Source organism: Quercus suber, unplaced genomic scaffold, assembly GCF_002906115.3.
Source record: "Quercus suber isolate HL8 unplaced genomic scaffold, Cork oak 2.0 scaffold_883, whole genome shotgun sequence".
In the NCBI taxonomy this organism is placed as follows: domain Eukaryota; kingdom Viridiplantae; phylum Streptophyta; class Magnoliopsida; order Fagales; family Fagaceae; genus Quercus; species Quercus suber.
Genome location: NW_027070310.1, coordinates 32,083 through 46,249, shown reverse-complemented (window position 1 = coordinate 46,249; position 14,167 = coordinate 32,083). Strand labels below are relative to the sequence as shown.

Sequence of the window (14,167 nt, the reverse complement as noted above, 5' to 3'; positions counted from 1 at the left end):
GAAACGGTCTTCTAACCAAGACTTGAGTCACCTCTAGGTTCACCCAAATTTTGGCAAATTCCTCCATTAAGGCCTCGAAAATAGTGATTTTGACATATTTAGTAATATATTTATTTTCCATTATAACTTTTAGTTTAAAAGTCATAATTAAGGTCTTGTCTATTTTAGGACATTTCTTAAATAGTAGTTTCAATTTTCTCAATTATCTATTTTTTTTATTAAATTATTGTTTTACCACCTAATTATATGATTAGCGCAAATTATGGTTTTCTAGGCATTTTCCTAACCGCCCTTTTTTTAATAGTATTTAAATGCATTTTAGCCTCCAAGGCAATTTAGTTTCTCAGATTAATAAAAATTCAGACTTCTTCTATTGTTTCTCTTTGTTAGATTTCAGAACTTTATTATCTTGTGGATTCAAGGAATCCCTCTTGGATTTGAGGTTTAGTTTCTTTTCCATTCCAAAAGCAACATGTTTGTTTTCTAGTAGCTTCTGCAACATCAGTCTTCCTAAAGAAACATGCTATAGTGTATGGCAATATGGAAAGCGCTGTTTTTGAATTATAGTTTATGAAATACAAAAAGTGTTTCTAAACTTTTTTTTTTTTTTGCTGAAAAAGAATTAAAGGCACATATTGTTGTAAGATAGTCAAATGGCTTGGCTTTTCTTCAAGAAATGATGTGATTTGACCCTCCTTGATTCAAACCAGAAATTTGATTCATGATGCATCCCTATTTCACTTCAATTTTTTTTTTCCAATATTTCAGGAAAAGAGTTCGAATTAAATCAATCTTTATAATAATATCTACTCATAAAAAATAAAATAAAAATACTACAGGATCCATGTTTTTCAAGATTAACAAAAATTGGATTGAATGTTTTATGTATAAACAGATGTATATATAATTAAAAAAATTAGAATCCCACTTACATGAAATGAGAAATTGAAACAAGCCAGTAATGGAACTTCAATAACTAGTATTAACACTTCCAACTTACCACATGTTTAAGTCAATTTAGCGAAAATATGTAACAAAAATAATAAATACATTATTTTATTTATGTATTCCAAAGAGTAAGACACTTATTTTCAATTTAGAGTAAATAAATAAATCTATAACTAGCATGGAAAATGATATGGAAATAGTGTTTACCTCACCGTTGTAATTAATGGGGGAGATACACTAGTTACAAAATCGTGGGTTTATAGCAATGAGAAAATAAATGGTATTACTACATTCTTAACCTAATTATTGGAAAACTCCCCAGTTAAATGCTCTCTCTCTCTCACTCTCTCTCAATAATTATATTTAGGATTTGTTCCAAGCAAAAAAGAAAAACTAGTTTTTGAATTTAGGAAAATTTAAATTGAGATGGATAAAAGATAGAGAAAAAATGGTCTCATTTGTTATGCAATACTTTTTAGTGAATTAAAATTACAAATATAATGCATGATTTTTTTTTTTAATATCTTTTATATAAGATTGTGGGCTGTAATCATTTTCAATTATGCAATATAAAATGGTGGAAGGCCAATTGAGCTCATGGGTTGATAAAACTTGTTTAAAAATATTTAGGAAACAATCCATACATATATGCAACCATAACAAGCACAAACATAATAAATTTTGTCTCAATCTCTAATAGGTATCCAACATCATAAAATTTCTTTTCAAATGAGAATATGATTCATTTAAATAATATATCTAAATATATGTTTATGTTTAAAATATGTTCTAAATTTAATATGTGTGAGTTGCTACTTTATTTATTTAGATTTATCAATATAAATTTTGGATTTATGGAGTATAATTAAAATTTATACATTCGAGTATTTAAATTTAAATAGTCACTTGACTCGTATGATAGATTTGCATTTATTGACATATTAACATAACAAATGGTGACTTAATAATTGCGCTTAAAGTTTAGAGTATGTCCCCAATCAAGATAATCTTTTAACGTCCAAATTGGTAGACCAGGTAGGTCTTACAAAATGCATCTGAAAATACTCCTGCCTATGTTGCATGATGTGATCATAAGTGACGTATGACCACAGGTTTAGGATACTTTAACCAACATATGTAACAATTTAACATAATAATATAATAAATANACACTTCTTCCTCTGTGGGAGGGTCGTTGGTTCTCTAAACTAATACATTTTTTTTTACTAAAGAGTGTGCGGAAGAGAAGAAGAAAAGGAGAGGAGAGATATAGGTTAGGGGAAAAGGATAAAAGCATGGTTAAGACTACTAGTAGGGAATAGTTAGTAGTAGTAGTTATTGTTATCGCAAACACAAACTTCTATTTCTAATTAGGATGAACTTTGGTTAAACCATTGATTGACCTCTAATGTGTTGTTAGTTCATATATAAAATTCGATGTATACGAAAGGAACTTTTATTTTTAATCAAATAATTTTTTAAAGAAGGGGAAAAAGAACACAAATTTTTCTATAATTTATAATTTATTACAAATTTTCACAATTTCAATAATTTTCAAATTCATCAACAAATAAATTGACACAAATAATTCATAGAGTTTAAGATCCATTAACCTTGAAACCATCTTTGTAGGTCAAGTCCAATGTTGTTAACTTACATATGTGAAGGACTAATTATGTAATTGTTGGAAAAAATTGGATTTTGCCCTTTTTAAAAAACCAATCTAGCATTTTGCCTTATTTCTCAAATTAATTAGGGAAATGCCCCTCTTTTGAAACTCGATTTATAATAAATCGAGTTAGGCCTTATAGCAGTGTTTTTAAGAACTTATAGTGACCTTTTCAGGACCTATAGTGGTGTTTTATAATTTGACCTATATGAAATCGAGTTATAGGTAAAAATAATAAAAAATAATTGCCTATAACTCGATTTTATATAGATCGAGTTACAAAACGCTACTATAGGTCCTAAAAACATCACTATAAGTCCTTAAAAACGCTGCTATAGGCTTGCAATTTTTTTTTTAATAACTCGATTTATTATTAATCGAGTTTCAAAAGAGGGGCATTTCACTAATTAGTTTGAGAAAAAGGACAACATGCTGGATTGGTTTTTTAAAAAGGGCAAAAGCCCATTTTGTCCCTGTAATTGTTTCACTTGAACTCCAAATTTTATAACAAAAAGATCCTGGTATTCAAAATGTTCCAACTATAGCAACTACTTTGGTGAAAGCTGTCTTCTACTGGCTTTTCGTGTGACTTTTTTTGGATTTGCAACTGTTTCCCCTAGTGCTTCGGTGGGTAAATCGCAAACCCATTGCCACAAGTGATGAGAATTTATCCGTATGTTAAGCATCTCATACATTGTTTTTGTATTACTATTGTTGTGGTTTTCTTCTAAAAGTATTTAATATATCTTCCTAAAGAAACAATTATAGTGTATGGCAAAATGGAAAGTGCTTTTTGAAATTATAGTTATGGCAATACAAAAAGTGTTTCTGTCCTTTTGTTAGTTGAAGAAGAATTAAAGGCACACATTGTTGTAACTTGTAAGATTGCCAAATGGCTTGGCTTTTCTTAAGGCATTGATGTGATTTGAACCTCTATGATTCATACCACAAACTTTATTCATGCTGCATCCCCATTACACCAGTTGTTTTTCAATATTTTATAAAAAGAGTAAGTTTAGATTAAATTAATTTTTTGAATTGACATGATAAAAAGTCATCTCCCCCCCCCCCCCCCCCCCACACACACACAAAAAAAAAGTCCCAGGTTCCTATTTTGAAAGTCGAAATTGACAAACATTTAAATTCTCAATTCACCAATATTTGCTACGAATAAAAGTTTCTCATTTGTACCAATGCTCTTAATCTTGGTTTCTCTAAACTCATAATGGGGAGCCAATAAAACTTCCAACAATTATCTTATCAGATTGTCTTGGCGTTTTATAAGCCATCTTTTTCATAATATTTGTGGAACCCACATAGAAATGTCTCATGAGATACTTTCTTTGTTTGAGCACCCTACTCCTAAAGTATCATAAGTTCTAACATTCTAAAAAATTTCGAAGTCCATGACTACACCGTATGCTGTAATTCAAGGAGATACAAGGAATTTAACAATGTAAACGGGACTTACAACGATCGAAGGGCGACTTAACTTCTATTTCCAATTTGGATGGCTTTGTTTGAAATTGACCTTTGTAGTCTCAAAAGTGTTGATATTTGGTATATCTCAATGTATATTGCATGTTTTTTCGAAACACCTCTTGTGCTTGTAAAGGAACTTTTACTTTTAATGAAATAATTTTGTAAAGAAATAAAAAACAAAACAAAAACAAAAGCAACAAAGGAAAGAACATAACATCTATTGATAATTCCCTAATATATATATATTGATAAAAAGAGCTCTTTGCATTAAATAGGTAACTATACAAAATAAAATTGGGGGAAAATGGGCAAATGCCCCTTTAAAAAAAAAATCTAGCATTTTGCCATATTTCCCAAACTAATTAGGAAAATGCCCATTTATTGAAACTCTATTTTCTTAAAATTGAGTTATTAAATTTTTTTTTTAAAGCCCTATAGTGGCATTTTTAAGGAACCTATAGTGGATTTTTAAGGATCTATAGTGGCGTTTTGTAACACGATTTCCATGAAGTCGAGTTACATGCAAATTTTTTTCTTCTTTTTTACCTATAATTCGACTTCATGGAGATCGAGTTACTAAACGGAACTATAGGTCCTTAAAACGTCACTATAGGTTCCTTAAAAATGCCACTATAGGGCTTAACTCGTTTGTAAGAAAATCAATTTTCAAAAGAGGGGCATATCCCTAATTAGTTTGAGAAAGAGGGCAAAACGCTGGATTGTTTTTAAAAAAAAGGCAAAAGCCAATTTTTTCCAATAAAATAGTTATAAATGCTTAATTAAATAGTTATAAAATTCATCAAATGAAGATTATCTTTAATTAATATTATCTTTATCTTTAACGTTAAGGTTGAGGTTGATGTTGATTTGAGCTTGAACTCTGCATTGTAATTGTATAAAACATCAATGCTCATTCGCCCCTCTCATCCCTTTATAAAACCTAACTCCTCTTCTCTAGCTCCCACTTTCCTTGCTTCCCAAGAAACGTACAAAATCCCTCATCCATCCAAGATCGTAAGAAAGAATACCCTAGCCATGCAGCCGCAGCCGAAGCTGTAGCCGCAGCCACTGCCACTGCCACACATCGTGAGAATTCCCAATCCACAGCCACGGCCATGGCCAACACTTCAGCCATATCTTTGTGGAATACCACTGCCAACTACATCGTGAATTACTGCCTTAAACAAAAAAGATTGTAGCCACATCAGATGCTCTCCTTCCACACAATCATTATGGTTTTTTTTTTTTTTTTTTAAATGCTTAAGCTTGAGCCATCATCACCTTTCTCTAAAATTTTGTCTTTTGAAAGTTTTATTCTTTTTTGTCTATTAAAATTTCTTTCGTAAGTTATATACATGGTTCCATTAATATTTCCAATCTTAAGTTGCTTTCAAGAAATTATAGAAAAGTTTTTCTTTTAAGTAATAACACACAAAGTGATGTAAACTCGGTGTAGAACTTTTTTGTTAGAAGGTATACAAAGCCAAGAAAGCCAAATTGTTTTTTATTCAAAATTGTTTTCGAAACAGATGTTTAGCAAGTGATCTTTGCTCTGCAATCTTCTAACTCCAAATTTCAAAGCTATGGTCTTTTAGTTGTTGCCATTTTAATTGTTTATACTCTATCGCTAGGATTTCATTAGTGGAAATTCAATTTCATTCCAGCCAAGCTAAATAGGGTTATTGTAATGTTAGCTAATTATGTAGGGCGAGGCTTTCTTCATTCTCATAATTTCTCTTTTCTTTACATTGTTACAACATTATGTTCAAAATTCTAAATTCCTTGATGTGAGACTAGCAACTTTTTGTATGAAATTCAAGGAATCTTGGAAATTTTAAATTAACATAAAACATGTAGCCTAAACAACATGTAGCCCAAACAAGATGTAATCCAATGGTGGTTTTACCAAAATTTATCTCCACATATTTATATAGATATTTTAATCCCATGCTATCACTATAAGGAATGTTAAATGCGGAAATTTTGTAGAGTTCTCTGATGTGAGTTTTAAATGTGTAAGGCGTGTAGTGAGCTGAAAATCTATAGATTACTTGAAAAAGTTAATTAGGATGACAATGTTGACAACATATTTGTCCAATCTCAATTGTGTGGCGTGAGATTTGCTTTAGGTTGTGTTGATATTTCTATTTTGTGGCCAGATATGCGAATCCTTGATATTTCTAGTTTACAAGACCTAATGTTAACTGTGCTAGTTATTTTTAAGAGTGCATAATTATACATGTGTTAGCAACCATTATTGTTGTTAGTTATATAATATGATGCTTTATAGGGAGTAAATAAAATGTCAGACTTGTCAGTTGATAAATTTTGGATGCATCATTCTACTAGATATATTAATGGGGTTGAAAATTTTCTTGAGCATGCATTTAAACATTCAATAATTAAATATATGAAAATCAAGTATTTGTGTGTTGATTGTAGCAATAAATATCGTTGGATTGAGGATAAGGTCTAGTATCATCTTATACTAGAGTATCATCTCTTACTAGTGGGTCATGTCTTTAACACAATCATATTGGAAATACATATTTATATTATATACTTTCATCATATTAATACTAACTAATAGTAGGTAGATGTGGCAAGGGCTTATTAAAAAAAAAAAAGAAAAAAAAAAAGAAAAAGAAGAAGAGCAGACATGGCAAAGGAAGGTAAAAGTAAAGGCAGAATCATCACAAAAGCTACTCGAGAGATTACTATTCTTTTTTACCAAAAATTGAATGGAGCTTGGATGACTTTTAGTGAATACCCAAGATTTGAGCTCAAAAATCTGTATGCTTGCTATATAGCTGAACATTTTAAGCATAAGCAACTAGATGAGGAAGTGAAGAAAGAATTTGTAGAATTGGTGAAACGTTGTTATTTTGATTGGATGTTTCACATTAAAAATTCTATTTTTAAGAAGTACATAGAGAAAGAAGATCGTTATAAGAATGGTCCTTCCTTCATTCCTACACTCTTTTGGAAAAAGATGGTGGATAAATGGATGGATGGGTGTAGATTAGGGGGTGAGTATAAATGAAATACATGTCATGAATTCACTCCATCTCTCTTGCACTCTCTTTAACCATTATTTGTTATTATTTTTATAAAAGCTAATATTCTAGTGTATGAATTATTTTTAATTATTTTTAATTTTTAATTTTTTTTTTATATTTTTTTATTTAAGGATGGTACTAGTAGAGATGAAGAGGACAACTCAATCAATAACACGAGGGAGGTTGAAAACAATTTGGAGGGTAACTTAGAGGAAGACTAGTATAGATCTTTTCTTAATTCTAGTCGTTTAAGTTTAAAACAAGGTTTAATTTCAGGATTTCTTTGCATATTCTATGTTTTAAAGTTTGAACTTATATGAATTTTTATCTTTCAATTGATCAATTTTTAGTAATTATTGTACTATTGTAACATGATAGTTAAAAAAATTATATAAAATAATTAAAAATAAATAAATAATAAAATATTTCAAAAATTATATAAAATATTATCACGTGACATAAAAATTTGATCATAAATAATTTTATAGTGACGAAAAAGTCTATCACAATTTATAGAATAGTGATGCCACTTAACCCCCTGCAAAAACATTTTAAGCGACAACTTAATGTCGTCACTATTATTCCTATCTAATTGCGAGGGGTTAAAAGCCGGCATTATTTGTCTCTAAAAAGTATGTTGTTAATTTGAAATTCACAAATAACTAATTGCGAGGGTATAAAGGTCCTCATGAATAGATGTTAACGACGACTACTTCCCCTCGCTAAAAATAAGTGGTCGAATTTTCTCATCGTTTGGTAATATATTTGTGAAGGTGGATTTGTTTAGTAACGACAGTAAATTGCCCTCGTAAATTATCTATTTGCAAAGGCATGGTCGCAAAATCTCTTTTAGCAATAAGAGCAAATACAACGGCCTTTGAGGGCCACATGCCCTCGCTAATAGCCTTTTGTGACAATATTTGAATTTTTGCGAGGGCATTTTACCCTTGCCAGTAGACTCTTTTCTTGTAGTGAAGGAAAAACCCTAGCCATTTTTTAGAGGTGGTTGATATGTTGTGTGTGTGACTCTCTTGTGAGATCTAAAGGTGTTTACCTTCATACATAGTTAGGATTATCAAGATCAAGATTGATGTCGAGAACTTGGTGGTCTCTTTAGTTGATATTTCAAGAGCTTAAAGAAAACACAAATGGGAGTACTTGTAGTTGCTATGGATCAAGGAAAGAAGTAGTCCGTGAACTCGGAGCCGTCACGTGGTCGTGGTAGTAAGTTTTCTACTTGAGGTAGTAATAGGATGTTAGTGATCTAAGTCTTATTGTAAAACTTCAATTCTTTCATAGTGGATCTGTTTTACTTTGAAGATAGCTAGGTTAAATCCTCCTCAGGTTTTTTATCCGTTTAGTTTTCCTGGATTATCATATTGTTGTGTTATTTACTTTTTCGCACTATTCACATGATATAATTTGAATATGTTTAACCTAGATCTTATTAATGAACCTATTAATCAACTTGACTTAATATTAGGTTAAACAACTTGTTTTAAGGGGTCTAAAAACGTACATAACCATATCTTCACTGTAATACACACAAAAAGAACTCTTGTCAGGCTATGTTACCTTCTGTTCCAAGGTAATCATTGATTCCTAATTGTCAATCCCTCCATTAAATTTTCTGCCTTGTGATGGCACTAAATTGCTCATTTTTAATTAGTCTCAGCCAACATCCATCACTTAGACACATTTGGAACCCAAAACAATTTCTATTAGTCAATTAGACCAGCACACAATACAAGCACACAAAGCATATGGGAAAACTCTCAACCTTTTATTACATTATCTCCAAATACAAAGGAACACCAAGGCTTTGCCTCATATAAAATTTGCCATTGTCGACACAGCCAACCACTTAACCCACCCAAAGATACAATGATCCTACACAATGTACCCTTATTTTTCTTTGCCTAACACTTAAACTTTTCCATACACACTTGCTATTGACACCCCCAACCAGGGACAGAACCAAGATTTGAACTTGGGGGGAGGGGGGGGGCATAAACCAAAAAAATTTTAAGTGACATGGTTTATTAAAAAAAAAAAATCATGGTAGACAAAACAATTGCACTTTATTACCATAAATATTTAAGTCAATAAGGAATTAATATGAATAAAAAAAGTTGAAAGTTATAATATAATATTCTAACCTTTTCGAAGAAGAAGAATAAAAAAAGAAGAGGAATTTGGATCTCCAGATTTTAGGTAATTGGAATTAATATGTTGATTTTATCATGTTGAGCAACTCATCAATATGATAAACCCATACTTTTGGATGCAACTGAAAATTACACTAATGAAGTTCTCAAAACTTTGTTTGAGGATTTTAAAAAATTGAGATATTAATATTAAGAGTTGGCAATGCTACATCATGAATATTGACTTCTAAAAGAATTTTGCATTTTATCTTTTGAAAAAAATTTAAATATTGTAATTGACTTTCTCATAATTTATAAATCAATTAAAAAGTCATATAAATTATTGTCACCCCCGTAAGGGAATTTTTTTTTCTATGATATTTTTTTGGTTATGAATTATAGAATTATGATATTGGTGATTCGTGGATTTTTTGTTGTGTTGTATTTGGATTATGAGGGGCCATGGGCCCAAAGAGAGGGTTAGGTATTAGTTTTTTTTTGGGCTATTTGTACCAATCCAAAAATTTGAGGGGGGCCAACCAGGGACGGAACCAGGATTTGAACCTAGGGGGCGAAAGCATGAATCAAAAAAATTTCAAGTGACATGGTTTATTAAAAAAAAAATCATGGTAGACAAAACAATTGCACTTTATTACCATAAATATTTAAGTCAAGAAGGAAATAATATGAACCGAAAAAGTTGAAAGTTACAATATGATATTCAAACCTTTTCGAAGAAGAATAAAAAAGTAGAGGACTTTGGATCTTCAAATTTTGGATAATTGGAATTAATATGTTGATTTTATCACATTGACCAGCTCACCAATATGATAAACCCATACTTTTGGATGCAACTAAAAATCACACTAATGAAGCTTTCAAAACTTTGTTTGAGGATTTTAAAAAATTGGGATATTAATATTAAGAGTTGGCAATACTACATCATCAATATTGGCTTCTAAAAGAATTTTACATTTTATCTTTTGAAAAAAAATTAAATATTGTAATTGACTTTCCCATAATTTATAAATCAATTAAAAAGTTATATAAATTATTGTCACTCCCGTAAGGGAATTTTTTTTTCTATGAGATTTTTTGGTTATGAGTTATTGAATTATGATATTGGTGATTTGTGAATTTTTTGTTGTGTTGTATTTGGACTATGGAGGGGCCATGGGTCCAAAGAAAGGGTTAAGTGATTAGTTTCTTTTGGGCTATTTGGACCAATTAAAAATTTGAGGGGGCCAAGTATAAACTCTAAAATATGGACATGCAAAAAAAAAAAAAAAAAAAAAAGCTAATTTGAAAAAGAGGGGGGGGGGGTGGAGTTGCAATGCCCCACCCCCTGCCCCTTGGTGGATCCGGCCCTGGGGCCAATTATAAACTCTAAAATATGAGTCATCCAATATACTACTTAAATTTTTCAAAGAGGTTGGGGGGGGGGGAGAGAATAGGTTTATATTTGTAAGAAAAAATAACTACGTTGTAATAGCACATAAACAACCACAAGTTTTACTCTTCTGGCAACCCATGAAACTTTCCCAGCACCAAGCCTTTGTCAATAAACCAACGTGTTGAGGGATTCGCCCATGCCAATGCAACCTCCCAAATTTGGTCAGCATGCCCGACAACACGACCCACTTAGCGAATCCAAAATTTTGAACTTGACTTATCCATACCTATTTTAAAAACTTCAAATCCTTACTATTAGGGTTGGGCTCCTTCGAAAGCCCACTAAATTTGACTCAGTGCTACCATGATTATATATATATATATATAAAGTTTAAGTTTTATTCTATATCTAAACCCACGTTATAGTCTTGTTATAATTAAAATAAAAAAATAGTGATAACTACCATGAGCATTGGTTCTTGTGAGGCAAGGAGGATATGGGCCTAGATTTAAGTCTCCAGGAATAATCTTCACATACATATATACATTTATATTAGGTTATAGGGCCCTTTAAACTTTTTTTTTTTTTGGGGGGGGGGGAGGGGGGGGGGGGGAACCTAATAACTTTTCAATTCTGACAAACTTGTAACTTTATATAGAGAGAGAGAAGCATAAGGTGTAGATACAAAGCATAAGGTGTACTTCCCTTATTTAGTTTGCGTGAGATATAGTTGTTTTCCAAGATTATTTATTTATTTATTTATTTTTTTGGAAAACAATTTTATCTCACATGAAACTAAATATGGGAAGTTAAAAGATAGCTCTCTCTTTTTTTTTTTTTTTTTTTTTTTTTTTAACTCATTTTAAGGTTGACACTAAATATAGAAAAATGAGATAAGTTTCTAAAAAAAGCTTTTGGAAAAAGTTAAATGTCAAACAAACAAAGCGTTAATTATAAATCGGAAAAAGGTTTGGCTCCAAACAACTACAAATATGAATATAACATATATTTGGTCATATGCATTGCACACGACTCACTTGGTTAATTGGGTTAAGTGAGTCATGTATATTATACATGATAAGACAAACGTTGTCTTTCTATTGGTTGTTGGAGCCAAATCTTCAAAATGTTTGGAGCCAAACTTTGTCCTTATAAACCTATATATTCTCAGTTTTCCTTTTGCACTATGGCTATTACCTTCAATTTTTGCCATAAGTAAGAAACTTTTATAGCTGCCACATTCCTTGTTATTGAGCTGTTGATAACTAGACAAGGAAAGTCAGGTTGGATTTTTTTTTTCTAAGTTTATCTGTATAGAACTGGATGTCATTAGCCACAAGTTTACCATCCAACGTACAGCATCTTTTAATGTTCCCAATTAAGGTATTTAGAATTCAAATTTTTATCCCCATTGTAAACTATAAGTTGTAACTTTCAAATTTATTATAAAAGAATTGTATATTATTAACATTGAAAAATAGTAAATTTTATCCAATTATCATTTTTATCTTTCAAATTAAATTGTAGATGATTTTTAGTTGACATTATAATATTTTTGTCGTATAAACTTTTGAAGCATCACAATTTTCATGTTATATCTCTGATATAAATGTTTTAATTGAGTTTAATTCCTATTCTATATTTAAACCTCCGTTATATTTTTTTTTCTTCAAATTAATATAAAAATATTATGAATAACTACCTTCATAACTTATTAATGACTATCATAATGATCAATTCCATATTTAGACCCAAAAAAAGACTATTATTAATATTGAAAAATTGTAAATATTATCCAATTATTGATTTTTACTTTCAAATTGTTATAATATAAAACTATAGACATTTGATTTTTAGGTTGACATTATAATATTTTGTCATATAAGCTTTTAAGACTTTACAATTTTACACGTCATTGTTCTAACATTTATATTTTAATTATTCTTCAATTCTATTTTATATTTTTTTTTTATCCCAATTCTATTTTATTCTATATTTAAACTTTCCATTATAATCCTATCAAAATTTAAGTAAAAAATCAAATATTAATAATTTCCATAATTATCAAATTTCATTAACTATATATATGAAGAGGTATAGGGTGTAGATAGCAATGCAAAGACATCTAAATTGAAAATCTGTTCTCAGTTCTCCTTTTCCACCATGGCTTTAAGTAAGAAACCTGTTATTGCTGCGCTATTGCTACTATTGTTGATAACAAGCCAAGGAAAATTAGGTGCGGCTGATTGGTTGTTTATTTGTTTGTTATATTGTATGATATTCTTATTTGTATGGCATTCATAGTAAAAGTAAGCATGCTTGATATTAGTACTACTTTTTAGATGGCTTAGAATACCAAGTTAATGTGTAAAAATCAAGCCCTAGCTAGCTTGGAATAAGTGACATGAACTTCTAGATTTTTTGTTTTTGTTTTTGTTTTTGTTTTATTTTTGTTTTATTTTTTTTTAAATTTTTTATTTTATTTTTTATTTTTATAATCGATAGATAGTAGGTTGCATTGTAATATTTGTGATGTAACACATGAAAAAAAAAAGGCAAAGTTTGTTTATCGATGATCATTATAATTATGCAAATTAGTTGGCCACAAATTCACATAATTGAGGTAATCTACAAAACGAGCTCAACTGCTTAGCAAGCTTTTAGAGTTCCTAAATGACTCCTATATGTAAGTAATTTATTACTTAGTTATTAGGTACTCTTGGAGTATGGTGCATTGGTGTCAAAGTTCTCTCTCTTAGCAACCACATTCATGTTAAATTTTACTTTGTAAAGTCATAATGAGTCTATTATAAATGTGAAATGAAGGAGTATCATGTCATCATACTACAAGAATACCTAATAAATTTATTAAACATGCACCTAGCCGTTAATGTTTTTTTTTTTTGAATAGACCTAGCCGTTAATGTTTTAGTGCATAAAGACATGCCTTTTCATTTCTTTTACAAATTAGTTAATTTTACATATGCGTATTTTTAATATGTTAACCGTTTAAAACAAATTTGAAAAATAAATGTTTTATATAATTAAACATACTAAATACATATTAAAAATTTCTCCTATTATACTAGTACAAAAATACTTCAAATAAACCAAATGACTTTTATTGACAGTTAATTTTTGTTATGTTTAGCCGTGCCATTATATATAATAATTAAATTATTAAAATTAACACTTTTAGTTTTATATTTTATTATTTATATTAAACATCAACATTTTCATGGTTTATTATAATTTTGAAATTTTTTCATCAATATTTTTATAAATGAATTATATGATACTATCATCATATATAATTTATACATAGGATTTAAAATTGTAAAAAAAAAAGGTCATTTGACATTTTAATAACAAGAGACACTAAATACTCTTTTTGGTGAGTAAGTGCATGAACAAACATACGGGACTACTTACTTACCTAAAGTTCACTTTTGTCTTACCAAATAAATTT

The 14,167-nt window shown here is 29.8% G+C and overlaps 1 pseudogene; it reads left to right on the top strand.

Moving 5' to 3' along the window:
• The first annotated feature begins 6,758 nt into the window (after window positions 1-6,758).
• Window positions 6,759-14,167, top strand: part of LOC136065205 (glucan endo-1,3-beta-glucosidase-like) — a 10,026-nt pseudogene continuing 2,617 nt past the window's right edge.